At 42.7% G+C, this 26,504-nt stretch overlaps 2 long non-coding RNA genes across 2 annotated transcripts in view; one reads left to right on the top strand and one right to left on the bottom strand.

Moving 5' to 3' along the window:
- Window positions 1-4,185: 4,185 nt before the first annotated feature.
- On the bottom strand, window positions 4,186-11,818 carry LOC116422015. The gene is made up of 3 exons (XR_004232619.1): window positions 10,424-11,818; window positions 4,872-5,012; window positions 4,186-4,355 (listed from the first exon to the last, which is right to left on the bottom strand). It is a non-coding gene; the product is annotated as an uncharacterized LOC116422015 (long non-coding RNA).
- Window positions 11,819-11,937: 119 nt separating this feature from the next.
- Window positions 11,938-26,504, top strand: part of LOC116422014 — a 31,193-nt gene continuing 16,626 nt past the window's right edge. Inside the window, exons 1-3 of the long non-coding RNA XR_004232618.1 lie at window positions 11,938-12,395; window positions 17,144-17,373; window positions 19,981-20,065. This is a non-coding gene — a long non-coding RNA (uncharacterized LOC116422014). The remainder of the gene's footprint in view (window positions 12,396-17,143; window positions 17,374-19,980; window positions 20,066-26,504) is intronic.

Raw genomic sequence — 26,504 nt, 5'->3', positions numbered from 1 at the left:
TTCAGGAACAAACAGATAGTGACGCAGACAGGATTCTGTCTCCTGACTTCTAGAGACTGTTGTCTATTGACTTCAGATTTAGTGCTCTTGACTAAGGACCATGCTTTTGTATTCTGTCACCCCAAATGTGATGTCTTGCCTCCATCAGGCACCTTTTCCTATGGCCGCACTGCTGTTCCTTTTAACCTTCCCATCTTCCAGCTCTGCTCCGTTAGCCAGCCTTTCTTGCATTTGCAGCAGTCACTCTCCTCCCCTCAATTCAGGACTCACCTCAATGGTCAGCAGCCTGAAACCCTCCATTATTGGTTTCTCCATCTACAAATCGGCTTATATTTCCACATTTATGTCCACATCGTCCCTCTGGCACATACAGCCTGACAAGCGAGAGGTCCTCCACATCGTGCTTAACGAGGGGGCCCCCCTTGCCTCCCAAGGCAGCACATGCTCCTCATACAGGTGCAAATTGGATGCTCTCACATGAGTCCTGGGAGAGTGATGTTATTATCACCCCCATTTTGCAGATGAGGAAGACCAAGGTTATACATCTGGCTCAGGGTCACACAGCCAGGAAGTGTCTGGAGCCAGGCTCCCATCGCTTAGAGAAGTCAGGACCAGACTCGGGGGGGGTGGGGAGGGCTTCAATGGGAGTTCGGGAGTCTTTCTGTGATCACTGGGGCCGTCAGGACGCCCCTGAGAACTGTGGAGGAATGGAATGCCACGGCCACTTGGCTGCCCTGGGGAGACCACCAGAAGCCTGCCAACAGTCCCCCGGTGGGAGGAGAGCCGCCCCTGCCTGCCCACAGCTGGACAGAGGGTTAGGCAGCTCATTGAGTTGGATTCTATGGGAAACATATGATGAAAACAACTGGATTTTTCAAAAACATTTGCCTCCCACTTGTGTAGATTCTACTTTATCTACTACGCTCACTGAGCATCTCTGTGGGACAATGGGGACAAGTATTATTATCCCTGAATTTCACAGATGGAAACTGAGGCTCAGAAAATTAATAAAGGTGAGTTGGGGAGAGCCTCAGGAAGGATGCGGCTTCCTCACTCTAGCCCCAGAATCTGTCACTCAGTCCCCAGGGGCTTTTCCCATTGCTTCTTACCAAGTTCCAGGGTCTGAAATCTGCCACGACTTACCTGAGGGACTTTCCTAAGCCCGTTCTGGGTTTCAGGCCTGTCATTGGTAAAACTGCTGCAAGAGGCAGGAAGAGGGACAAAGTGGCAGCTCAGCTACCCACTGCCCAGTGGCAGGTCCAGCCCCAGGGCTGATGGCCTCCGATAGAACCCTTGAAGCTTCTTTTATAGTGGTGACTGCCACTAAAACCTAACCTAATCAAGGGCGGATCTGGCCTAAGGCTCCTGGAGACACGAAGCCTTATTTTCTAATTCTTGTCTGTATTTTTTCCCTTTGATTTTGAAGCTCTGGGTTTGAGCCATAATCTTCCTGAGAACATTCATTAGGGGTTTCTTTCAAGGAGGGCAAGTGAGATTCTGCCACTTCTTACTTGTTCTCTAGTTCACAAGCAGATTTCTTTTATGATTCATCAAAATAGAAAGTCTAGCTCCCCCCCCCCCCCACTTTAGCTCAGGAGGGCCAGTGATTTTTAAATGATCTCTTGTCTATCTGTTTTGTATGTAAGCTGTTTTTACTATGAGATAGCTTTTGGTTCATTCCATCTTCCTAGCAGTTTATCTTATTATAGTATTTCTTATCATCTAATTTACTTATTAGATTGTATTTGGTTTATTCTATTTTTCATGGAGTTTGTTGCATGGGCGAGATTTTGTATTTCGGCTGCTGAGCTGTTCATTTCATTTCCATATCTTTTTTTTCTACAGCCCTCATTTCTTTCTCAATTGATTTTACCTCTAACATTATTTTTCATTTACATGCCCCCATATATATGTATGTATGTATGAAAAAAAAAGACTTTTTGATTCATCCTTTCTAGGAATTCTGGGATTTCAATTTGTACCTAAGCCAACAATAATAAGAGATGCCTGGGGATAGATTCTTTTCACTTTTATATGGAAAGAGAAGGAAAGAGGGGGAAAAAAACTAGCAAAAAGGAGGCAGTAAAGGTCGGGTAGACTGGGGGTACTTTAACGTCGTTTTGATTTGAACCAGTGAAATGAGAAATAAATATAAACACACACATTATATTTTTGGACAGAAATGTATTTCATTCAATTGGGAATTAGGAGAGAAAAGAGAAAAAGAAGAAGGAAGGCAGGAGGGTTACCTGAAGTGACAGATTGGTTTTATGCAAAACATATTTTAAGAATATTTCTAGGGACAGCTAAGTGGTGCAGCCCTGAAGTCAGGAATTCAAAATCTGGCCTCTTAACACTTCCTAGCTGTGTGAGCCTGGGCAAGTCACTTAACCCCAAGTGCCTCAATAAAAACAAACAAACAAATACATAAATAAAAAGAATTTTTAAAAAAGGAAGAATGACTGGAGAATGAAGAAAAAGAACTCCCACCTGCGTGTGCTAGAAAGAAAGGGGAAGGAAGGAAGGTTTCCAGGTGAGGTTGGAGACGGGGCTGGCTGGGAACATCTGAGTTTGTGGCCTCGGGTCCAGACAGAGATGTCCAGGAGTGGTGGTGAGCATGGGGGCTGTGGGGCGCTCTGCAGGGGGATGGCTGTCATCGGGCTCTAGCAGCGTGGGCCCTGGGAGTGGGCCTCATGGCAGTCCCACCAGAGCGATCTGCTTTCATTTTGGCCGGAGCAAGGCCCCCTCGACCCTGGGCAGATTCCGGCCAGCACCCAGCAGGGAGCCGCTTTCCTTCTTCTACTCTGACTTTCTTCATCTGTAAAGGGAGGGATCTGGCTAAAGGATTCTGAGTTCTATTTCCCCTCTGAGACAGTCCCAGAGCAAAGCCCCGCTCCCCCCACTGATTCCTGGGTGAGTTGCCATTGCCCGGGATGGCTCATCTACCTTCAAAGAACGGGAGACGGGCCAAGCATCCCTGTGAGTGGAGAGGCCTGAAAACGGAAGCTTTCCCAGAATCAGTTTGGCCCCTGGGGAGCCCGGGAAAGCCCATCAAAGCTGAGCAGGGTGAGGGGAGCAGCCCAGAATTCTTAAAGACGGCGGCCGCCTGAGCTGGCTTCTGCGGGGTGGGAGAAGGGAAACGCTCAGCGTTAATGGGGACAGTCGTGCTGATCCCAGCTGCTCCTCGGCGCCTTCAGAGGCGGCTCCTAACAGGTGGTGCTGGAGCCTGTTGTGGACATTGTTTGTGGGATTAATGCGATGCAATAACATAATTCAGCCGATATCACCGAAGAATAGATTCTCGGCGGCGGCTCGGAGTTAAATGGGTCGGCTGTTCTATTAGCTGCCTTTATATAGCCACCTCCATCATATTTTGACCATCATGGAAGTGGAAAGCCATCCATCCATTTGGGTAACGGGAAAACCTATCGACCACTGGCTCGCCTTTGTGGAAACAATAATGGAATTCCGGGGAGAAGATGGCTCATTAATTGCTCACATTATGACCAGAGAAAATGGAGTTAGATACATCTAAATTAATGCATATTCATTTCAAACAAATGTTAATTAAACAAGCTCCAGTGTAATTTTCAGGCCCTGGAAATGATTCTAGCTGACAGGCAGGGATGATGGAAGGAAACCGCCACGTGATGGACGGAGCGCTGGCCCCGCTCCTCACTGGGCCGGAGAAGGAGCCCTCTCCTGGCAGGAAAAGCTGTGTCCAGTCACTCTGGGTCCGCCTGCTCAGTCTGGTCTAGCTGCTTGACTGGGGGAAGGGAGGGAACCTCACTAACCACCGTTATCAGACTACAAATGGATTAATGTGTGTAGCAATTATATAAGCGGGGATTAACATTGTTCAGGGCCTCCAGAAGGGCTTTTTTTTCTAAGAAACAGTCTAGGGAGAGACAGCTCAGGGTGGAAAGCTTAGAGAATACCTGGGCTCAAACGTCCTCCTCTAATGGATGGTACTGGCTTGGGCCACCCCCTTGTCCCGCAGACGTCTCAGAGTTCTCACTGTTGGCTGGACAGGAGGGCGTCTGAAATCCCTAACGTCAGGGATGCTGGGACAGGAATCCCTGAACAGAGGCCCCAGCCCTCAGCCCTCGTCACATTAGGGAAACGAATCTCCGAAATGGGTGAATTGTTAGGTTGGAAGACAATTAGAGCAGATCAATCAACTGATTAACTATTTAATAAGCACTGGAGGTCCCTGGCGTTGTCCTCAGCATCCGGATGTTCTTGGAGCACAAAACTTTATTTTTCTTTGTTTTCTGAACAAAAATAACTCAGACCTCAGTGTCCTTGACTCCACTGGAGAACGGCCCCTTCGAGTGTCTGATCCCTGCCATAACCTGACAAAACAAGGCATCATAAACTCGAATGGTGAAGACATTAAATAACAATCGTGGTGACTTTTTGAGATTGTGCACCCAGCCCCCTCCATCCCTGCACAGCTTGGGACTGGCTTCTGATCAAACGCTTCAGCCTTGTCTGATGGTCCCTACAATGGGAGTAAAATCTATCCTTAAACTATAAAGGGGGATGCTAACTCTATCTCTCCATCCATTTAGTATAATAACAACTGATATTTCCATGAAGCTCACTATTATTTCATGTCACATTCACAACCACTTTGAGAGGTAGATGCTGTTATTATTCCCATTTTACAGCTCCCTCAACTGTGGTTAAGTGGCTTACTGAGGAAATGTCTGAGGCTGATTTGGACTCGTTTTCTTAACTCCAAGCTCAGCACTCCATTCGCTGCCCCATCTCATTGCCCCATTATCTGTCTGGCTGCCTCTCTATTCATATTTATCTCTCAATACAGTAATTATTTATCTCACAACATAGTAATTACGTGATTTTACCAGAGGCTGAGATCATCCAGAGGGTGAGAGCAAAGGATTGTTGTTATGGCAAAGTCGGGGCACGGGCTGCTTGCTGGACCTGAGTTCTGGAAAACCGATGATATCCTGACTTCTCCGACCATGGGTGAATCTGAGCAGTTTCTGTGAGAGTTAATAGGAGGACTGAGGCAGAGGCTATCTTTACATATAGTGAGGATGGAGCGGCTGCTCGGGGGTCCCTTTCCAGTCATGAGTTCTGCTCCATCCCCACTCACTATCCAGTCCTGCTCTAACCTGGCCCCTCCAGGCCACCTGTGCTCATGGCCTGGATTCAGAAACCATCTCTGCCGCGGTTGTGACTTGGTGGAATTCATTTGCTCTAAGTTTCTTCAGATTAAATTGGATCTTTAAGCATCCTGGTAAGTGCACGACTAGATTATATCAGAGCTGTGATTCCAAGGGGATAACGAGTCTGAGACTGATTAACTGTGACAGCTAAAGCTTCCTGATCAGGAAGAAAAGGATGTTTTACCCAAAGACAATAACGCAAATGCCCAATGAACTCAATACTTCCCTTATTATATGTTTATACATGTATATGTATGTATATATGCAAGTATACTCACATATGTAACACAATATATACATTGAGCATATTTATACTTATTATATATATGTTATATACATATGTGTCTATGTGCATACATTTAAGTATATATACAATATATATGTGCACACATATCATTTAAACACGCATATCTATACAAGGCATATGCAGATATAGCTAGATTATAAAATTTGGAAACAAGGATAACAAATCAAAGCTAAATGAGAGAGTTTTGGCCACATAAGGACAATGAATGGGCCGCTGAATGCAATTCAATTTAACTTTTTTCTAGACTTTTATTAAAGTCTTTTTCTTGGCAAAACTGCATTAAATCCGAAAGCAATAAAAATACTGAGAATAAATGTGAAGCGCCGCCAACCATGGGCAGCTATGGGTTTTGGTGGATAGACTGTTGGAGTCAGGAGGATCAGAATCTGAATCCTTGCTCAGACTTTTAAATGTGAGCATCCAGGGCCCATCCCTCAGCTTCAGTCTCTTCGGGCTGGAGGGCGGCCTTGAAAGCCTCAAGCTTTGCTGCTTGCTCTAGAGCCTCTGGCTATGGGTCCTGGAGGTTCTCCTCTTGAGCCGGTCTGCCACAGTACAGAAAGGAGCTGGCGCATCAGTGGCGTGGCCGGCAGAAGGCACTCACGGCGATCAGCTGGACCTGGTGCTGGGCAGGAGCAGGAGCAGGAACCAGACAGCCCAGTGCCTCTGGAGAGCTGCTTCCTCTACTGCAGACAGGATTCTCACCAAGGGAAATGGGAAACAAGGATCGTCACCATGGAACCCAGGTCCAGATGGAGAGAGGAGATTGCAGCTGTTTGGGGGCAGCCACGGGCACCCAGCAGGGGGTGGGACTCCATTGCAGGGTCTGAAGCAGGCTCAAGGCCAGGGCTGCCACCAAACCACTGAGTCCACCTTGTCAAATAATTTTGAATTATGGGGATACCATCTTAAGAGATAGAGATGTACATGCACACACACACACACACATACACACACACACACACACACACACACAAAAATGCTCATATATGTACTTGTGCATGGAGGTGAAGTCTTCAAACTATTTGTCACCTATCTTGACTTCAATTGCTCCTGAAATTCTAGAATACATTATTATACATCCATAGGAATATTCTCATTTAAAAAAAAATAGAAATTCTCCCTCTGGAATCTTCAATTTCTTCCAATCTACTAACTCCTATTGCCTCAAAATTCTCTTCTCCTACTAGGAGATGGACCCTCTGCATGGAAGCAGGTAGTGAACGAGTCTCTGCATTTGGATACCTCTCAATTGTTTCACAGAATTGTGCTACCATGAAGCTAGACCAACCAAGTGCTCACTAGTAAACCTTAATGGGAGGGACTTACCAAGCAGGGCTCCCAGTTTGGCCCCAAGTCCCAGTTTTTTTAAAGCATTTATAAATGGGACAAAAAAGAGACAGAGACAGAGAGACTTACACAAACAGAGAGATACAGAGGCACAGAGCCATACAGTCACATACACAGAGATAGAGACAGAGAGAGAGAGAGACAGACAGACAGACACAGAGGCAAAGAAACACAAACACAAAGAAATAGAGACACACACACAGACAGAGACAGAGAAAGAGAGACAGGGAAATACAGAGATAGAGACACAGAGACAGAGAGACAGAGAGACAGAGAGAGACACAGAGACAGAGAGAAATCGAGACAAAAAGAGAAACACACAGAGAGAAGGACTATAGGGATAATGGGACTTTAAATGCCTTGTTTTCCAGATAAGAAAACCCCAGGAAATCGAATGATTTCCCCCAAGATCACCCAAGTAATTGGCCTCAGAGACATCCTGTGAACTCTGTTCTCTGTCTTCAGAGCCAGTTAATATAGAAAGCAATTTGTAAATTGTTTTCCTTTTATCTTTGGAATGGTTTATATGCAGCTTCCAGGTTCCCCCTCGCAATCTTCTTTCCTGTCATTGCCCTTTGTATTGACTACTTATAAATTCCCTTATTATGCTGCCTGAAAAGGGAAGGATCATCTGGGAGACCAGAATAAAACACAAGTTGAACCCCCCCTGCTATGGATTCCAAAGGCTTAGAAAAGGAAGGTCACGTGGGTGTTGGGAGAGGGAGTTGTGAGAAAGAGCCTGGGGCGGGGGGGGGGGGGCAAGAGACCACTGGGCTCAGTGATGGCAGCCCCGAAATGAATCCAGTCGGGTTAAGTGTGGGGTCCACTGCTGACTTTCTCCCTTAGGGGCGGGATCTCAGCCTTGTTCCATGGAGTGTCTGTTCACTCCTAGTTTTCCCTGTAAGAATGATGGGCCCCAGGAGGTGATGAGGCCATCTGACATTCCCAGAGTCTTCTCACTACCGAGCACCCTCCCTTCCACTTTCTCCTTCATCTGTCCAATACCCTCTTTCAAGGGAACCTAGTTCCCAAGTTACAGGAAGTATCACATGAGCTCAGCTGCTCTGCATGACGAATGTGTCTTATAGAATTCATTCATCAGAACATCCAAAGAGCCAAGATTTGATTGGAGTCAGAAGTCCTTCCCCCAGGCAAGTCACCGGATCTCTGAAACGGAACAGATCCCCAGAATCTCAGAGGTACCGTGCGGTCCAAGTGAGACCTGAAAATGAATCTCCCTGACCAAAAGCCTGAAAACAAATACTCTTAGGGAGTCCCTTGGGGTTCAGAAACATTAATAATTAATATTAGGATATCAGTTGGATTTGAACTCAGGTCTTGACTCCAGGTTCTCACTCACAATTCTGCCTCTGAGCTAGAATCCATAGGACTGTGGATTTCAAAAAGAAAATAAAAGCTAAAAGGTGCTTTTCCCTGGACTGGAGGGAGCCCTGGGTCACTGAAGGCCACTTCCGTGGAGGGCAGTTGTAGAGAGGCCTTCCAGGTTGCCAAAGCTTCAGCTGCGGACCCGGAGAGTCATGCCAACCAGTGGCCGGCAAAAGCTGAGCTGACTGAGAGTCTTCAATGAAAGTTGCTCTGCAGAGGATTCGACATTTTGGTTATTTTTCTTTTTTTGGCCAGTGATTCAGGATGACAATCTGACAAGAGGAGAGTCCTGTGAGGCCTTTGAAGTGTTGGCCCAGGGAATAGGGAGTCCCCAGGCAGAGGACTCTTGGAAAGATCGTGAGCAGGATGTCAATTCGTCAGGACGCTCCTGCAGCCTAGGATTCTGTCTGGCAGGTTTTATGAATCAGGAAGGACTTTGACATCTCAGAGGACAGGAAGGTCACTGTCCTGACAGTGTGTGAGAGGAAGACTAGCCCTTCCTCTGGGGTAGAACCGGGGTCCATTTCCAACGGCAAACCTTCCCAGTGAGCTGGGCGACCTCGGACAAGGCATCCCATTTTTCTACATTGTGTTGTCCTTTGTGTTTGTTATTATTTTTCATCTGTAAAATGGAGAGAAGGATATTTGCCCTCCCCAATTCTGCTTCCAACCCTGTGCTAGGAATCACAATCATGGAGCAGTCAGAGCAACCGCCATAATTAAAAGACTTCTAAGAGCCAGGTGTCTAATGGCAGCTTTAACACCAGTGGGAGGAGTAGTAGAGTCGCTCGTTCCCTGATAGAAATCGAGCTGGGAATCATGTGACCAAGTTTCAGAATTATGATTTGTATTCTGTGCCATCAGCCTTGGGATACTGGGAAAATGTGGGCCCATGGGCAAGATACCGGTCCTCTCTGACCCTCAGAAACCTCTTTCAGTTTGATCCAGTAGAGTAGGATGGGCTGGGATCTGCACTATTTAAGGGGGTTTCTATACCAACCCATTTTCAGTCTCAAAAACTGAGGCTTATTTGGAATGATCTTCCTCAGGTATAAAACTGTAGTTACCTGAGTTCTTCTGGAAGGTGACTCCCATTGCCAACTCTGGGTATTTAGATGCTAGAGTTAGGAAAAGCGAAGGAAAGAGATGCTCTATTGCTTTCATTTATCTTGGGTTTCCTGTCCTTAGTGACTGCCTCTCTGTGTGGACCATGGAGGATACTAGAGGAATTACTTTCACTTATGGCCAAAGGAAATTTGCCAGAGACAGAGAGACAGACAGAGTCAAAGAGACAGAGAGATGGAGACAGAGACGGAGACGGAGACGGAGACGGAGATGGAGACGGAGACGGAGACGGAGAGGGAGACGGAGAGAGAGAGAGAGAGAGAGAGAGAGAGAGAGAGAGAGAGAGAGAGAGAGATACATTTCCCAAGGACCACTTCCCACTGGACAAGAAGCAGGGCATCTATCCCAGGACCCGACACCATCAGCTCTAAACACAGCCCCAGATGCTTCCAAAGGAGTCCTGGTCACCCCCATCCCAACTTGGAGGAATCATTCCTCCCATTTATTGTGGCTCAAAAGCACCAGGGACTTGTCTTTCTGAGCCAAGCTGTCTCTTTTGCTCTCTCTCCTCCATATCTTCCCCACTGAGGACAGCAAATGGTGGCTTAGGAAAACTATTCTTCAAGCACTGAACAGGAGCGCAGCCCAAGTCCTAGCTTTGTCTCCTGCCTAAGCTTCCAGCCTAGTGAGAAAATTTACTGTGCCCTTCTCCCTCTCTCCCTTCACACACCATTGATGACACATGGGATAGAATAATCAGTAAGAAAATGAAATCTGCTCTCTCTTCTTCCCACAGACAGTCCTATCAGTCACCTCCTCGGCACCTTCATCTCCGCCTGGTCCCAGGACGGTGGGCAAAACCCCTGGCGATGCTGCCGGTGTGAGAGCCCTGATTAAAAAGAAATATATGGTCCCACACGCCTGCATTTGCGGCCCAGCCAAACTGCCGCCTAAAGAACCTTCCCAGGTTTACTTTCAAAGCTGTTGCCACTAATAGGGAGCCACCACCCACTGAATCACTTTAATTGAATTCATCATGGGACCTAAAGTCTCAGGGAAGACAAAACAATTGATTCAGAATATGGAGAACATTGACGCATCAGTTGCAAATATTGCTCACCTCCGAGACCCCGAAGACAATCATTTCATTTCCTCCTGGTACAGCAGAGACAGAACTTGGGAGCTCCGCTTCAGCCCGGCTCTGACGCACAATTCGAGAGGTGGACGGCCCAGTTCCTCGGTTGTCTCAGACAGGGACTGTTTCTGGCTGGCCCTCACTGTTCCAAGTGCGGCCACAAGCATCTGAACACTAACTCCTACCTGGAGGATGGGCTGGGGTCTCCGCAGAAGCAGGGAACAATCGGGGTGAGGGACAGAGAAGGTGAGAGGAGCTTCTTCCCTGGCTGTCAAAGTTTGCTTGTAAGAGGTTAAAGACAGGCCCAACGTGCCCAAGCTAACTGGATGGGAAAAAAGCCATCCCAGGATCCCCCAGCCTTTTCTGCTATTGCCAGTCTGCATCCTTCTTCCCTCCTCGCCAATTTTCTGCACGTCCATTGGAGCAAACTGTCAGAGAGCTCCTGGAATCTCCCGGTGACAGAGGACATCAGGACAGACTTCTCTCTCCAGCATTTTTCTGAAAATAAATCCACCGCATCCATGCTGGTCACATCCTGGGGTGAGGGGAGTGGGCAGGAGGGAAGGAACCTTCATTTGGGATGTATTCTGGGCCCGGCCCTGTGCTGAGCCCCTTACTAGCAGTTATTATCTGGTCCTTACCCCTTTGGGAGGTCGGCATTGCTGTTATCATCATCCCTTTTTTACAAGTGAGGAAAAGGAGACTGAGATTGAGGGACTAGTTTATGTCACACAGACCGTAAATGCTCAGAGTGAATTTGTTCTCGGCTCTCGTCGGCCTCAGTACCTAAAAGCTGCTTTTTCCTTCTAGGGCTGAAAAGAGACACAGTCTACAACACTTCTTGCCTGGGAACCAGAGAGAAGCAGTTTGTGTGTGTGAGTGTGTGTGTGTGTGTGTATGTGTGTGTGTGTGTGTGTGTGTGTATGTGTGTATATGTGTGTGTGTGTGTGTGTGTGCAGGCACGCTGAGGATGATTACTATATAAGTTTCCTAAGGAAGCCCTCGCTATTAAAGGGGCTTTCTCTAAACCAGAGGTGGAGCCTTCCTCTGCAGTGGGCGTTGTCCTTGTCAGAAAGGGTTTCTGGACGTTCGCCCATTGCTGCAGGTCCTGCTTGCTCTTCTCAGCCAATTCTCCAAATCCTTGAAGTATTCAGGTCTCTCCCAAGGCTCCCTGGGTAGATGCAGTTAAACCTCTCCCAGTGTATCCCAGTATCACCAGCATCACCACCAGAACCACCAGTAGCAGAACCATCAGCACCACCAGCACCACCACCAGAACCGGCACCAGCACCACCATCCAGTTACATCTGGAAGAAGCCTTTGAAACCAGCAAACCCAAATCCCTGTTTTTGTAAGGACTCAGGGCTTTCTCAGCTGAGCCAGAATCTGAATCCGTGTCCTCGGTGTTCGGAACTCAGAATTGTTCTTCTATTCCATTAATCATTATGACATCCTGTTTCTGGTCTGCACCATCCCTTGGATGTTTCTAGGCCTGTTTTCAGTCAAGTGGGCACTTTCTCATCTCCATCTTCCCTTATTAGCCATTGTTTCCATTTTCTCTAATTAAAACAATATTTTGGTTAATTTGGTGAATGAACTAATTGTGCTCTTGAATCAGGAGTTCTCTCCTTTCCTCCTTGGAAGGGCTTCTCTGTCTTTCCAGAATGTTTTTCCTGAGAACTTTTCATTTCTCTTGAGTTAAATTTCCGGGTAAAATCGTGGGCCTTGGAAACCCCACCTCATCCAGTCAGCCAGCGTTCCCTAAGGACGTATTGGGGGAAGCACAGGAGATAAAAAGGAAGGCAAATACATCACCTGCATCCTCAAGGAGCTCAGTTCTTTGGGGGGAGACATGGCAATAAATAGATGAATACCCAAGGCAGACCTAAGAGAGGAAGATAACAGAAAACCCCATTGGGAATCCAGGTTCCTGTTCTGGGTCCAGTCTCCTGCAGAGGTGAGATCTGTACTCTCTCCTTGAAAGCATGGAGACCCTTTTATCACACATTGGGCCTGCATGAGGAACTATAACCAAGTTTGTTCTCTTTCTTCATGGAGAGCTACCAGATACATGGGTCACTTCTTAAGTGTCTATGGCTTTAAGCTAATCAATTAATTCCTCCTTTTTGGTGAGAGTCCCCTCCCCTGCCCCCAGCCTTTTCCTTTGTTCCACCATTGAAAGGATGACTTTGCCCTGAAAGCAGACACGGGACACCTTGGCTATTTAGCTTTGGCCCGTCACCACATATCTGGATGATGGAAGAACACCGCCATGCCCTGGGTCATGCATGTGATCCATCCCCTGAGCCCCTCATGCACTTCCTCCTTCTTGCAACAAATTTTTTGTTGCATTTTTGTCCTTTTTCTGTTGATCTTTCAAACACTTCTCATCCTACTTTGCCTTTCTAGGATTTTTCACCTAAGAACATGTCTCTCACTTAGATCATGCTTCCCCTTTACCCTGTTCTGTGCTCTTTGAATAGGATCTATCCTTCCCAAGCCACACCCCAAATGATCAGAGATTCTGAGAAGGATACTAAAAAAGGGAGGGTTTCTTTCTCCTCTTCGGCCCTTTAGGTCACTTTGTTTGACAACCATCCTTGATGCATCCCTGGATAGAGACCTGCAGCCATGAGTGTGATTGATGACTTGTCTTGAGGATGTTTTTGTCTTCAAATTTCCGGATGTCTCCTACTGTTTTTCTTTCTATGTAGTGGCTATTGCTTTTTATGTTATTTGACTTAGTAGAAAGATATAAATAGCTTTTTCTCCCACCCCCTTCCTTTTGCAATTTAAATGTCTCTTAATAAAATGTGTGAGATTAGAAGCAAATATATACTTTCCTGACATTCATTATGTGTGCTCCAACCTGGGCCAAGAGCCCATCGTTCCTATTTTAAGCTAATAAAATCCCATTCTCGGGCACCATTTTCTCATCGTTCTGCTGACTTCTCTCATCTTGTTTTTCTCTTATGAAGCTGTGTCTTCAATTGGCAGCAGTGAAGGAAACACCAACTGTGCCCTGAAAGTGTTTAGTTTCTTGGCCAGGGTTTCATCTTCCTTAGCAATTGTTGCCAGATTCCTTCTGGAAAAGCATTTATGTCCTCCCTCACACATCACCAGAAGGAGAGAGGTTTTATTCCGGTCACTTCAGAGTTGATAATTTGCCCTTCTCCACGTCCCGTTGTATGTCATCTCCGTTCACCTCCCTCCAACACCTCTCATAACCGGCTACAAGCCTGCCCCTCCATTCCATTGTTCCTTCTAGAAATCTTCTCTCCAGATAACAAGCTTCCCTATATCTGACAATGTTTTTATTGTAAGTCTTACATCTTCCGGATCCAGCAGAGACGTTGGTCCCTCTCAGAAAACACTGGCTGTCAAATCCAATGGTCTTGTGATGGAGAGTGTCTGCATCCAGAGACAGGACTATGGGGACTGAATGTGGATCACAACAAAGTGTTTTCACGTTTTTGGTGTAGTTGTTGTTTGTTTGATTGTTTTTTCTTTCTCATTTTTTTCTTTTTCATCTGATTTTTCTTGTGCAACATGGTAAATGTAGACTATGTTTAGAAAGATTGCATATGCTTAACCTATATTGGATTACTTGCTGTCTAGGAGAAGGGGTAGAGGAAGGAAGGGAGAAAAATTTGGGACACAAGGTTTTGCAGGGGTGAATGCTGAAAATTATTTTTGCATATATTTTGAAAAAAATATATATATATATATATTGTTATTAGTTAAAAAAAAAAGAAGACAAAAAACATTGGCTGTTTGGACATCCTTATCACTGCTAGATATTTCTTTCATATCCTCAACTACCTGATTCTGGACTAGAGGAAGGTATGGCATCCCACTTTTTCTTCATTATCGCTTCACACTGCTTCCCTTTTATCACTTTGTACCAACCTCCCAGTGGCCGTGAACTCTCATTCTCTTGCTTCTCACAGAGTTCAGTACCTGGATCACAGTTTTCCTACCAACATCTTCAGCCTCAGAACTTCAGCATCCATCCTAAGTATATTTAAGTATATATTTATTAATATGTATGATGTATTAATATTAATTAATTAATAATTAGTACTTAATATTTAAGTATACCAGTACTTAGAATTCCAAATTAATTCATTAATCTCCTCAATGTCTACAATCTACAAGATCATTAAATTCTAGACATACAGAAGGAAGGATGGCTATATTCTCACACATATATATTCTATATGAGAGTGTCATTTCCATGATCAAGAACCCTGAAATTCTTCCTCCTGACTATACTCTCCTGATCTTGTTCACTCTCCATTTTCTTCATACTCATCCCTACATACAAATACTCACTGCCCTTCTTGGTCACTTCATCTGCTCTGGATTCAGTTTCCTCCTTTCCCAATCTTCAACTACTACTTGATTGTCCTGTACATCCACCTACTATTAAGTTCTTTTAAATTACTTTGCTCCTTAGCCTATCATGAATCATGGCCTATTAAAACCCAAGTCTGGACTGTGCCCATTCTCTTTCTTCTCTTCTCTCTCTCCTCATTTATGTATATTGCTGAGGTTTCTATTCCCTTCCCCATCACCCAAAAAGTATAGATGGACAAATGGAAATCATGGTCCCCCGAAAAAGATTGAGTTGTGGTTATAAATTAAATGAATCTCTCCCACAAAGCCTTTGACTCAGGAGTTCTTAATTGTGGTCACCTTCTCAGAAGTTTTTTTAATGATTAAAGAAAATTTTACATTTTTGTTAGAGTTTACCAAAAATAAAGATGCATTTTTCCCCATCCAAGTTCATGAACCCTTTTGAAGTCTCTTCTCTATCTGTTGGTCTTCAGGTTAAATATCTCTGCTCTAAGATAGTAAATACTTTGAAGCCAAGAAGATTGCATTTCCCCATTAGAGGGAAGCTCTCCAGGAAGCAGAATTGTAGTCCAATGGAAAGGAAAACCTTTTTGTTTGAAGGGGCCTGAGTGAATGTCTACTGATTTCCACCTAGATTCAGAGAGAGGCTGCCTCACTGGGATGAAAATCTAGGAGTTTTTGGGTCATTGCAATCAAGAAGTTGACCTTGAATAGTTCTGTCCTACTCAGGCCTTCCAGAGCCTTTGAGTTCCTCAAAGAACAGTTATTAAGTCTTTTCTTCATTAACATAACCCTTTTTAAAAATGCCCTATTAGGTTTTGGATATTTGCCATTGTGCTTTTTAGCTCTTAACGTAATAGATTTGTCCCTTGTTTATGTGCTTGTCACTTGCATTTTCATAATTTTTTCTATTAATATTATTATGGTTCATCTTTCACTTTCAAAGAGGACCAAAGACATCATGAGTGGTTTGTGAATTGGATTGGAGGAGACCAGAGAAGGAAAGTCATCAACCTCACTATGTCTTTCAGAATCACCTAAACCCAGAAATAAAACCAAAAGGAAGGCAATGGCCAATGGCCTGGGATGTGGTCTTTCTGATCACCTGGTGGCTTTGATTTCTGATGAAGCTGTAAGCACTCCACAGCTCCTGCTCCGGCTGCCTTTATGGCCTAGGCAAAGTGTTCTTGTCTCCCCATTCTTCTGGGGGGTGGGGGGTGCGAGGTTAGATCTTCCAGACTTGCTGACGGGTTTGAAACCTCTCAGTTGGTCTCAACTTCATTGAGCTCAATGGCCAAGACAGTTGTTTTTTTTTCCCCTGGGGTTTGACCACTTGACGTCCTCCAGCTTCTTGGAACCACTTGCAAGAGTTGAGTCCAAGTGGACACCATAGGTGGATGAGCTGCCTTGAGAAGGCTCATCCACCTATGGATGGATGCATCCTAGCACATTAGAGGGTGCTAATCCTCCTGGAACATCCCATTCACCACCACCCCATTATCAACACTTGAATACAGCAGGGCCTGAGAGTGGCCATTCTTCCTGGTGAGAGTGGACGCCTGTACTTTACAGCAGAGGGATTATCTGGGTGCTAAGACACTTGTTCGAAGATGGTGTGAAAGCTGACTGGACCCTTGACTTTATAACCAAACAAGTCTAGTTGGTTTGTCTCATTAGGATACACAGGCTTCAATTTCCCTATTTAGGGAAAGAATTGAAAAACCCACAGTAAATCGCTGAGTGTGCAGAGTCAGAATCAGAAAGAACTGAGTTCAAATATGGCCTCTAACATGTCTTTGCAGTGTGAATTTGCACATTGACACTTTCCAAGACTGCTAACTACATAGGCATTGCTATGATCTTGGTGGAGGGTGTTTCTACACTGTCAGACCCCTCTACGGATGAAATTGTTGATCTGAAAAACAACGCAAAATGAAGGAATTGAGACAGGGATTTTTTACCTTTAGTCAGTCAGTTATTAAGCACTCACTATGTACTAGACACTGTGCTAAGTACTGAAAATATAAACTCAGCAAAAGGTAGTCCCTGTGTTCAAGAAGCCTCACGATCCAGCATTATACTATTATATTGGAGAGAAGAAGCAAGAAAACTGATTCATATAAGAAAGTTCATACCCATGAAGACTTTGGAATTCCAGAAAGCTTTGTGGTTTTCAAAGCCCTTTCCTATCTCTTACAGAGCTAATCCTTATAATCATCTTGTGAAATAGTTGTGAAAGCATGCATTGGTGCCTCCATTTAAGAGACCCACAGCTCCATCTGGACTAATTAATTATATGATATTTGCCATAGTTGAGGAAAATAATGAGATCATGCTCCCTTGCAGGTGCATCCTCCTTCCTGGGTCAATGCTGATGTCCATATAGATGGAGCACTGTGGGCAATTCTGGAAGCCACATTTTGGGAAACCATTTGGAAGAAGGGACAAGGAAGGCAAAAGTCTACAGAACCATGTCATCTGAGAAAATGGGGTTATTTGGCTCAAGATCAAGCATAGTTTTGTGACGGGAATTGTGCAAATGTTCTCCCGTGTGATCCTCACAGTAACCCTAGGAGGTAGGTGCTATTATTGTGCCCATATCATGATTGAGAAAAGAGACACAGAAGTGAAGTGACTCCCCCAGCATGAGACAGCTAGTAAACATCTGACTCTGGATTTGAACTCAGGTTTTCTTGTCTCCATGCCCACTGTCAATTTTCTATCTGGCTCCCTGGAGAAGAAAAGGATTAATGGGAAGCACAGAAGCTTTTTTCCTGCATTTTATAGATTTGCAGTTGAAGATGAGATAATTGACAACCAGAGAGGTCCAGTGAAACAAAGAAAATAACCTAAGTGAAATTTGAAATCAGTATTTTTGACTTTGGAGACAATGTTCTTTCCATTGTACAGTGCTGTTCTTGTTCTGCTGGCATGCCCACCTTTACTTGTATGGGTTTCATGAAAGTCTCGTAAAAGAAAATGTAGGGTGTTTTTTTTCTTTTAAACAATTAGTAATTTATTTTTGCCTAGTTACATGTAAAAAACAATTCTTATTTTTTTTTAAAACTTTGATTTTCTCAGAGAATCTCGCAGATTCGCTGCCTTCCTCCTTCCCCAATCTTCTTCACTGAGGAGACAAGCAATGTAATATGGTTTATATGTGTGTGGTCATGCAAATATATTTCTATACTAGACATGTTGTAAAAAGAAAACTCTCTCCCCCCACTAAAAAAAAAAAACCTTCAAGAAAAAAAAATAAAGTAAAAATAAAGAGTATGCTTCAATCTGTATTCAGACACCATATAGTTCTTTCTATGAATAAGCATTTCCCTCCTGTTAAGGACCATGTCTGGGTGAAGGGGCAGATCATTTCTCTGAGAGCCTCCACAACTGTGGATTGTGACACTTGAGGGAGTTTCAGGGCAGCCTTTGCTGACCCAGGTGTTGCTTGTGGACTGGGAATGAAATAAATTGAAGGCAGAGGGAAGAGGAGAGAGATCAAACAACGCAACTGCCTCTCAGTTTGGAGGTCAGAGAATAGCAACTGCCTCCTCCTCCTCCTCCTCCTCCTCCTCCTCCTCCGCTTCCGCCACCGCCACCACCAGTCTGAGAGCCTGGCAGGTGGCTCCCTCTATCCAATTCCCCACACCTTTTATTCTGTTCTCTCTCTCCTTTAACCCTGTCCCTTGTCAAAAGTGTTTTGCTTCTGACTACTCCTCCCCCAGTCTGCCCTTCTATCAGTACTCCCTTCTCTTATTTAGTTCTATTGTTCTTTAGGGTAAAATGGATTTCTATACCCAATTGAGTGTATGTGTTATGCACTGTTTGCTCAAACTCCCATGAGAGAAAGTTTCACACTCCCCCTCACTTCCCCTTTCTTCCCCTGCACTGTAAAAGCTTTTTTCTTGCATCTTTTGTATGAGATAATGTACTCCCTTTTTCTATTTCCCAGTACTATACTCTCAAGCCTTCTTTTTCTTTCTTTTTTTTTTTCTAGATATCATCCCTTTATATTCAACTCATGTCTGTGCACTCTGTTTATATATACTTTTTCTAACTAAAGTTCTTATAGGTCACAAGTGTCATCTTCCTATGTAGAAATATAAACAGTTTAACTTAGTAAATCCCTTATGACTTGCTTTTCCTCTTCAAATTTTTATGTCTCTTTGAGTCATGTATTTGAAAAATTTTCTATTCACCTCTGCTTTTTTCATTAAGAATGCTTTTAACTCCTCTATTTTATTGAATATCCATCCCAATCCCCCTCCCCCCCAAAAAAAAGATTATACACAGGTTTGTTGAGAAGGTTAATCCTAGACCCTATGTCCTCTAGAATATCATATTCCAAGCTCTCTGATCCTTTTATGTACAGACTACTAAATCTTGTATTATTTTGGCTTTGGTTTCATGATATTTGAATTGTTTCTTTCCAACTGTTTGCAATATTTTCTCCTTGAAGTGGGAACTTTGGAATTTGGCTATAATATTCACTCCCTGGGAGTTTTCATTTTGGGATCTCTTTTGGTAGATTTTTTATTTATTTTTATTTTTTAAAATTTCTATTTTAGCCTCTGGTTCTAGAATATCAGAACAGTTTTCCTTGACAATTTCTTGAAAGATGACATCGAGTTTATACGAACTGATGTTAAGTGAAGTTAGTAGAACCAAGAGAACATTGTGCACAGCAATTGACAAAATTGATGATAATTTAATTGATGATAATTGATGATAATTCTTATGGATGTGACTCTTTTCAATGAGATGATTAGAGGCAATTCCAATAGACTTATGATAGAAAGTGCCATCTACATCCAGAGAGAGGACTATAAAGACTGAATGTTGGTCAAAACATAGTATTTTCACTTTTATTGTTGTTTGATTATTTACTTGGTTTCTTTTTTCTTTTTCATGTTTTTTCCTCTTTTGATCTGATTTTTCCCCCCCACAACATGATAAATATGGAAATATGTTTAGAAGAATTGTATATGTTTAAAGTGGGGAAGGAGGGAAGAAAATTTGGAAAGCAAAGTTTTGCAAGGATGAATTTTGAAAACTATCTTTGCATTTATTATTTCAAAAAGCTATTATTAAAAAAGAAAGATGATATTTATGCTTTTTTTTAAAATCATGGTTTTCAGGTAGCCCAATAATCTTCACACAATATAAAATCCTTCCTTTTTCAGTGGGAGTGAATCAGTTCAACATGTCACATGTCCTCTCTCACTGGAAGTCTCCAACTAGAGGCTGAGTGTTCAGACCATGTAAAGGGTGAGTTATTGAAGGTATTCTTGTTAAATGACAGTTTAGACTAAAATGTGACATCCACCAGCCAATTGACAAAGCATTCATTAAGCACAGGCTGTGTTCTTAGTACCATCCTAAGACCTGGTTCTTTTCCATTCATGGGATTCTGCAGCTTGATAAACTTATACAATATATGGAAAATATTGCCACCAGCCACTTCCATGATTTCACTGTCCCTTCTTTCCTCTTCTCCACTGCTGCTTCTTTGCTCCCATTGCTTCTTCCTAATATTGATCCTTCCCTTCCCTCAGGTAACTCAGTTCTGTCCCTCTGTCGAGATCAATCTTAAATTCCACATCACTATTGGATTTTCATCCCCTCCCCCTCTGACATGTCTTTTCTGAATCATATTAGATTTACACAACTCGGAACTTCTAGAGTAGTTTTTCCATCTTGGGTTTCTCCTATTTTCCCAGTCGGATATAAATTTCATGATGAAGTGATGTTTGTACTTACAGTTTCACAACCCCACAAAATAAGGAAGGACACAGAATAAATATCTGTGTATTCTCTCTATTCATCATTATTCCATTTTTCTTCCCTTTCTTTTCCTACATTTCTCCATCTCTCTTTCTGTCTCTCTGTCTCTTGCTGTTTCTGTCTCTGTCTCTCATCCATCTTGGCATTGAGTTCACCAGATTTTGACATAGTACTTTTAATAATGAAACCTTATTTTTATCACATTGGATATTAAATATGTCTTTGAGGAATAGTCAATATTTGTAGGGCTCTTTTTGTGTTGAGAAACACATAACAGCAAGAACAAAAATTGGAAAGAGATGTTTTTTAATTGAGAAATGGTAAATGAGCAATCATATACTTATTATCCCTTGCTCTTGAAGAGGTCAAAATGGCTTCACTGTGTTAGAATTAAGTTAGGATGGCTGATTGTGACTGATCAAAGCAATATGAACTCGGCTTGCTCTGCCACAGGACAGATACAAATAGTCCCTATGAACGTTATGGGTAGATTCTCTAATTTTGAGTCATCTCACATTTCAAACAGTCACATATGAATGTGACATGACATAACTATGCTGCAAGAAATGAATGAATAATTTCAAAGAGATATAGGGAGACTTATGTGAACAGATACAGAATGAAGTAAGCAGGACCAAAAGTCCAGTTTATACTATCGCATGAAAAATAAATATAGTGGTGTCTCGGGATTCATCATTAATTGGCTCAGAAGACATGAGCAATGGCAAAAAAAAAAAAAAAAAAAAAAAAAAAGATATCAAATGAATTTTTCCCATAAAAAAAAAAAAAATTTCTTCTGTCTGCAGCCCAACCATTACTCCCAATCTAATTCTCTTTGGAAAGAGGTGGGGAGAGGGGACAGATGGCAAGATATAGAGACAGAAACTATGGTCTGGCTTCCTCCTGCAGCCCAGGGCTCTGACCATAGCCTCTGCCATTGCAGCTGCCTCTTTCTAGGCTCCCATAACTGCTGCTCTCACCACCTCTGCTGCTCCTGCTCCTGTGGCTTCTCCTCCTGCTGAGCTCAGTGTCCCTTCCAGTACTACTGTTTTGGGAGCTGGGAGACTATATGCTGCAGTTTTGTGCACCATCACCTTTCCTAGGAAGAAGCTGCCCACTGCCAAGCAGTGCAGCAGGAGACTGGCCAAGCTCACAGCCCTCCTGCTCACCTAATTTCTTAATCAGCAATTACCAAGTAAGCATCAAGTACTGAAACTGAAGGCATTTCATGGAAATGTGTTGAAAACCACATTCAATGAGTTTTGAAGCAGATGGATAGTGAGATACTGCTGTAGAAGAAAGAAAGGGAAAAAAAGAAAACAGCAAAACTTTAGGATACTGATGTCTTTGAAAAGAAGAATAAAGTGATTGTGTTTTAATAAGATACTGCTATTAGGTGTTTTAATAAGATGCTGTTATTAGATAATATTTTGTCATTCAAAGCTTTTGATAAACTGATAAACAATGAAACAAGGCCAATCTGCATGATGGATAATAATACTGGACTTGGAGTCGGGAAGAACAAGTTAAAATCCTGTGTCAGACACTTATGATTTACATTAAATTCATGAAGTCACTTAAGTGCTGTCTCCCCAGTTTCCTTATCTGTAAAATCAGGATAATAAAAACACCTAAATCATATAGTTGCTGTGAGGATTAAATAAATAATATATATGGTAGTTTGCAAGCCTGGAGGTGATTATATAAAAGCTATTATTATTATGATAGTACAATAACAACTTTATAAAGACCGATAATTTTGAAAACTCTAAAAAAGAAAATCAATATTTTAAGTATTGTGATTCCAGACATCTGGTGATAGAAAATCTGTCCAACTCTCCACAGAGGGGCGTTGGACTTGGGAGTCAGGGGAAGGATGTGTGCTTTTGAAAACAACCAGTAAGGGAATTGGTATTACTTGAATACACATATTTCTTACAATAAATGTATGTTTCTTTTCTCTTTCACAAGTGAGTCAAAGAGGGGAGGAAGAGAAACTAGATCTCTATTAACTTACAAAACAAGCTTAATTTAGTAGGTGCTACAAGTGTGGAATTTATACATTTTCAGTTGAGGTCACTGTAGTGTTACTTTTATTTAACTGGTTTATTTGCTGTAAGAAAGTTCTAAGGTGGTAGGGATAATATGGAAATATTTGTAATACAAAAACAAAACAAATAAAACTTTAAAAAGCTATTGCCTTCTTGTTTTCAGAATCTCCCACTTGGGAGTTTGGTTTAGAGAACTCCTCATTTCTGTAACCTCATTTTCTCATCTATAAAATAAGGGACTTGAACGTGGCAACCTCCAAGGTCCCTTCCAACTCTAAACTCTATTATCTTACCACTGTGAAGCCTCATCATCATCAGAGACTTCAGAAAAATTAAGTAGCTTGGGGACCCAGAGGAAAATATGTTCATGTTTACCTTTTATCATACTTACCGCTCCCAGGATAGTTAAATTTACTATTGATTCCTCTATATTAAAGACCTATTGCTCATTAGAACAGAGCTTAGCCAATTAAATCATGCAACAGTGGAGGGATGGTCAAGAATTCAAGGTCACTATCTGTTACCACAATCTCTTAAGCAGGACAGTCATACTGGACATGTTTAGCCTGCAGAAAGGAGGGCTAGGGCTAGGCAACAAGAGCCACTTTCTTCAGGTGCTGTCACTTGGAAGGGGTATGAATCTTGCTCTACTTGGGTCCAGAGGGTAAAAGGAGGAGAAGAAAAGGGAAAGTGCAGAGAGATTTATAATTGATATAAAGAGAACCTTCTACTCTATAAAGTTGTTCATCTACACAATAGACTATTTCAGGAGGGAGTGGAGAGGGCTGGCTGGAGATAACACTGGACACCACTTAGTAAGCTGCTCTCTTAGCTTCTCCCCCTTTCAAGGTGTTATAGTTGACTCCACTGACTGCTTTGTTCTCCTTTTGAACTTCTTTGATGTTTATTTTTTCCCCCACACTGTAAAAAAAAAAAAATCACTAAGGACCATCCTTTTTTCTTTCCTTTGAAGATCCCAGTCACTTTAAAAGCTTTCCTTGTCTCTTCTGTTACTGATTTCCAAATTATTTAAAGATAAGATCTTTTCCCTAAACTCTCTCTAACTTGCTCCTGGAAATTTACAGAGAAGGGATGGTGTCTAAGTCTTCTGTGCATCTATCTCCAATTGCACATCCCATGGGCATCATAAATATGATAAGACCAAAATGAATCCACACACGCTGATCCCTATGAATTTCCTGATCACTGATGGAAGTCCTACCACTCTTCCAATCACCCAGCCTTCCATCCTGTATCAGTCAACTTCTCAGTGCAAAGTCATCCTCCACAGCCCGTCTGCTGCCAAGCATTTCAGCCAGCTCTGCTTCTCTTGTATTGCCCCCTTCTCGCCAGTGACATGACAAGCGTCCTACCTGAGCCTCTCATCACCCATCACCTACCATAGCTTCCAATAGCCTTCAGCACACTCCTTCCTACTTCTGAACTTGACCAGTTCTTCAGTGTATGCATTTCCCACGGTCCATTCCTCGACTCCACCTCGATACCACACAAAGATGTCCACACTCTGAGTTTGGCCATCAGTCACAACTGCCTCCACTCCCTCTTCTTGCACGGGCATTCCTTGTCTGCTCACAATCTCTTAGAATTCACCTCTCCCTTAACCTCCTAACTCGTGACCTTGCTTTTTAATGTTCACTGTGCTCTCCATTCCCTTGCCTAATCAGTTCATTCCCATGTATCATCCCTCTACAGGCATTCTCCTCTCTTCTTCACCTTGACCCCCTAGTGAACTAGAACAGTGCTGCCCTATTCCTCTGCCTTGAGCCCCTTCCCCTTTTATGTATCAGTGTTCTTGCCTTGATAAACCACAGAACTGTATCACTTCCACCATGCTTTGCTTTTGCTATTATTCATATTCTGTGGAATAAAGCTAGATAAGATCATAAAACTGCGCTCAAGGACCCACTATAAATTTAAGTTATATGACCTCAACTGGTCTCTCATTATGGGGAAAAAAAAAAAAAAAAGCTTTCCTATATTCCTAATGACTTCACTACAGTGGCTCTTCCAAAACTTTCTCCCCCTCAAATTTTCTCTGGCTCCCTCTCCCCCTACATTCAGCTGAGAAGATTTGCCTCATATACCACACTCACACACACACACTCACGCACTCACACACACACACTCACACACACACATACTTACACACACTTGCACACACAAGAATTAAGGCTGCTCACTGTGATCTCTCTATTCTAACTTCATCCTTTTCTCATATCACCCAGAAGCCTTCTGACACCATCTTGTTCTCCACCCTCATCTCACATGAAGAGTTGACTCTTTTCCTTGCAAAAGCCAACCCCACTACAAGTACTTCTGTTCCATTCCACCCCGCTCCCTTCTCTCATCTCCAGCCTCTCACTGATTTACAATCTCTCCTTGTAGACTTGGTTGCTTCTCTATTGCCTACAAATCTGCCCATGTCACGCTCAAAAACAAATCAATCACGTACAAATAATCACTTGATCCACCCATCTCCACTAGCTAAAGTCTTCTTTCTTACTTAAACTCCTTAAGCAAGCCTTTTATAATAAGTGGCTCTACCACCTCTTTTCTTCTCTTGTTTCTCTGTAATTAAGTTCCAACCAAGAACTGCTCTCTCCAAAATTACTAATGATCTCTTAATTACTGAACCTAAGGAAGGTTTATTATTTTTTTCCCATTCTGCATGAAAGCTGTTGATACTGTGGATGGTCTCCTCAATACTCTTCTTTGTAGCTTTTTCTTGATACTGTGTGGAATGGAGAGATAAAGTAAAGAACTTACAGGAATGTTTAAATTCTTTTTCTGTATTTTTTAAAAATTATTTCTACATCTCTGTGACCTGCATAGGTACGGTGTGTGCAAGCCAATATTTACTTAAAACTTCAGATATATTTACTTAACCAGAAATGATGACATTTATCCTTGTTCAATATTATCAATATTTAGATTATTAAATGCCGACAGCTCAGTAATCTGAAGTTTGAAGGTCTGACTGATGAATCCTCTCGGAATCAGGGAAACAAAGCATTCCGTTCTCATCTGCCTTTGGCACCAATGTTTAACATGCAATGAGGGAAGAGGGCACCTATTTCTCAATGCTCCCCAACCTATGATGTAACCCTTTCTAACCAAACCTATAAAAACTGCATATCTTTCCTAAATCTTTAGCCCTTCTACTGCGAGCTTTCTCTCTTTTTCTCCTGTCAGTGGAATTGCTCATTCTCATGAGAATTTATTAATAAATAACTTTTCTGCTTTCTACTGAGTGATCTCTGAGTAGTCATTTTGAGTAAGGGTCTTCTACATCCCTCACAATACTGGCTTCTGGCTCTTCTCCTATCTGACTCTCCTTTTTCACTATAAAAGCTTGCTAAATGATCATTCACTATCTGTATCTAGACTATCTTTTGTTCTATAAAAGTGTGACTGATGCCCTTTATAAACAATCAAGTCATATCTTGGTGTTCCCTCAGGTACACTGAATTTTGCTTAGTAACAGAAGACAGTTAAGTAAAATTTCATGATAGTGAGAACAAGAATTAGATAGTACATAATATCTCATGCCCATTATTCTTCACCTCTTAACTGAAAGGGATAACACATGTTTCTCACCTCTTCTCCAGGATACTGATTGATCAATCAGTGAACAAGTATTAAGTGTCTACTCTTTGTCTTCATTGGGATAAAGGTGGGGATACAATTAAATAATCCCTCCACAACAAAGAGCTTACATTATTTTCTGGATAAATTAGGATAGTTACAAAATAGTTAAAAACATCATACTTTGGGAAGGAGAATGGTAGCACTTAGGAGAACCAAGAAAAATCAATCAATGTTAAGAAGGACTTTATGAAGCAGAAGGAAGT

The sequence above is a fragment of the Sarcophilus harrisii genome, chromosome 2, assembly GCF_902635505.1.
Source record: "Sarcophilus harrisii chromosome 2, mSarHar1.11, whole genome shotgun sequence".
Classification (NCBI taxonomy): domain Eukaryota; kingdom Metazoa; phylum Chordata; class Mammalia; order Dasyuromorphia; family Dasyuridae; genus Sarcophilus; species Sarcophilus harrisii.
Note: the sequence above shows the minus strand (reverse complement) of the source record. Positions and strands in the feature narration are given on the sequence as shown.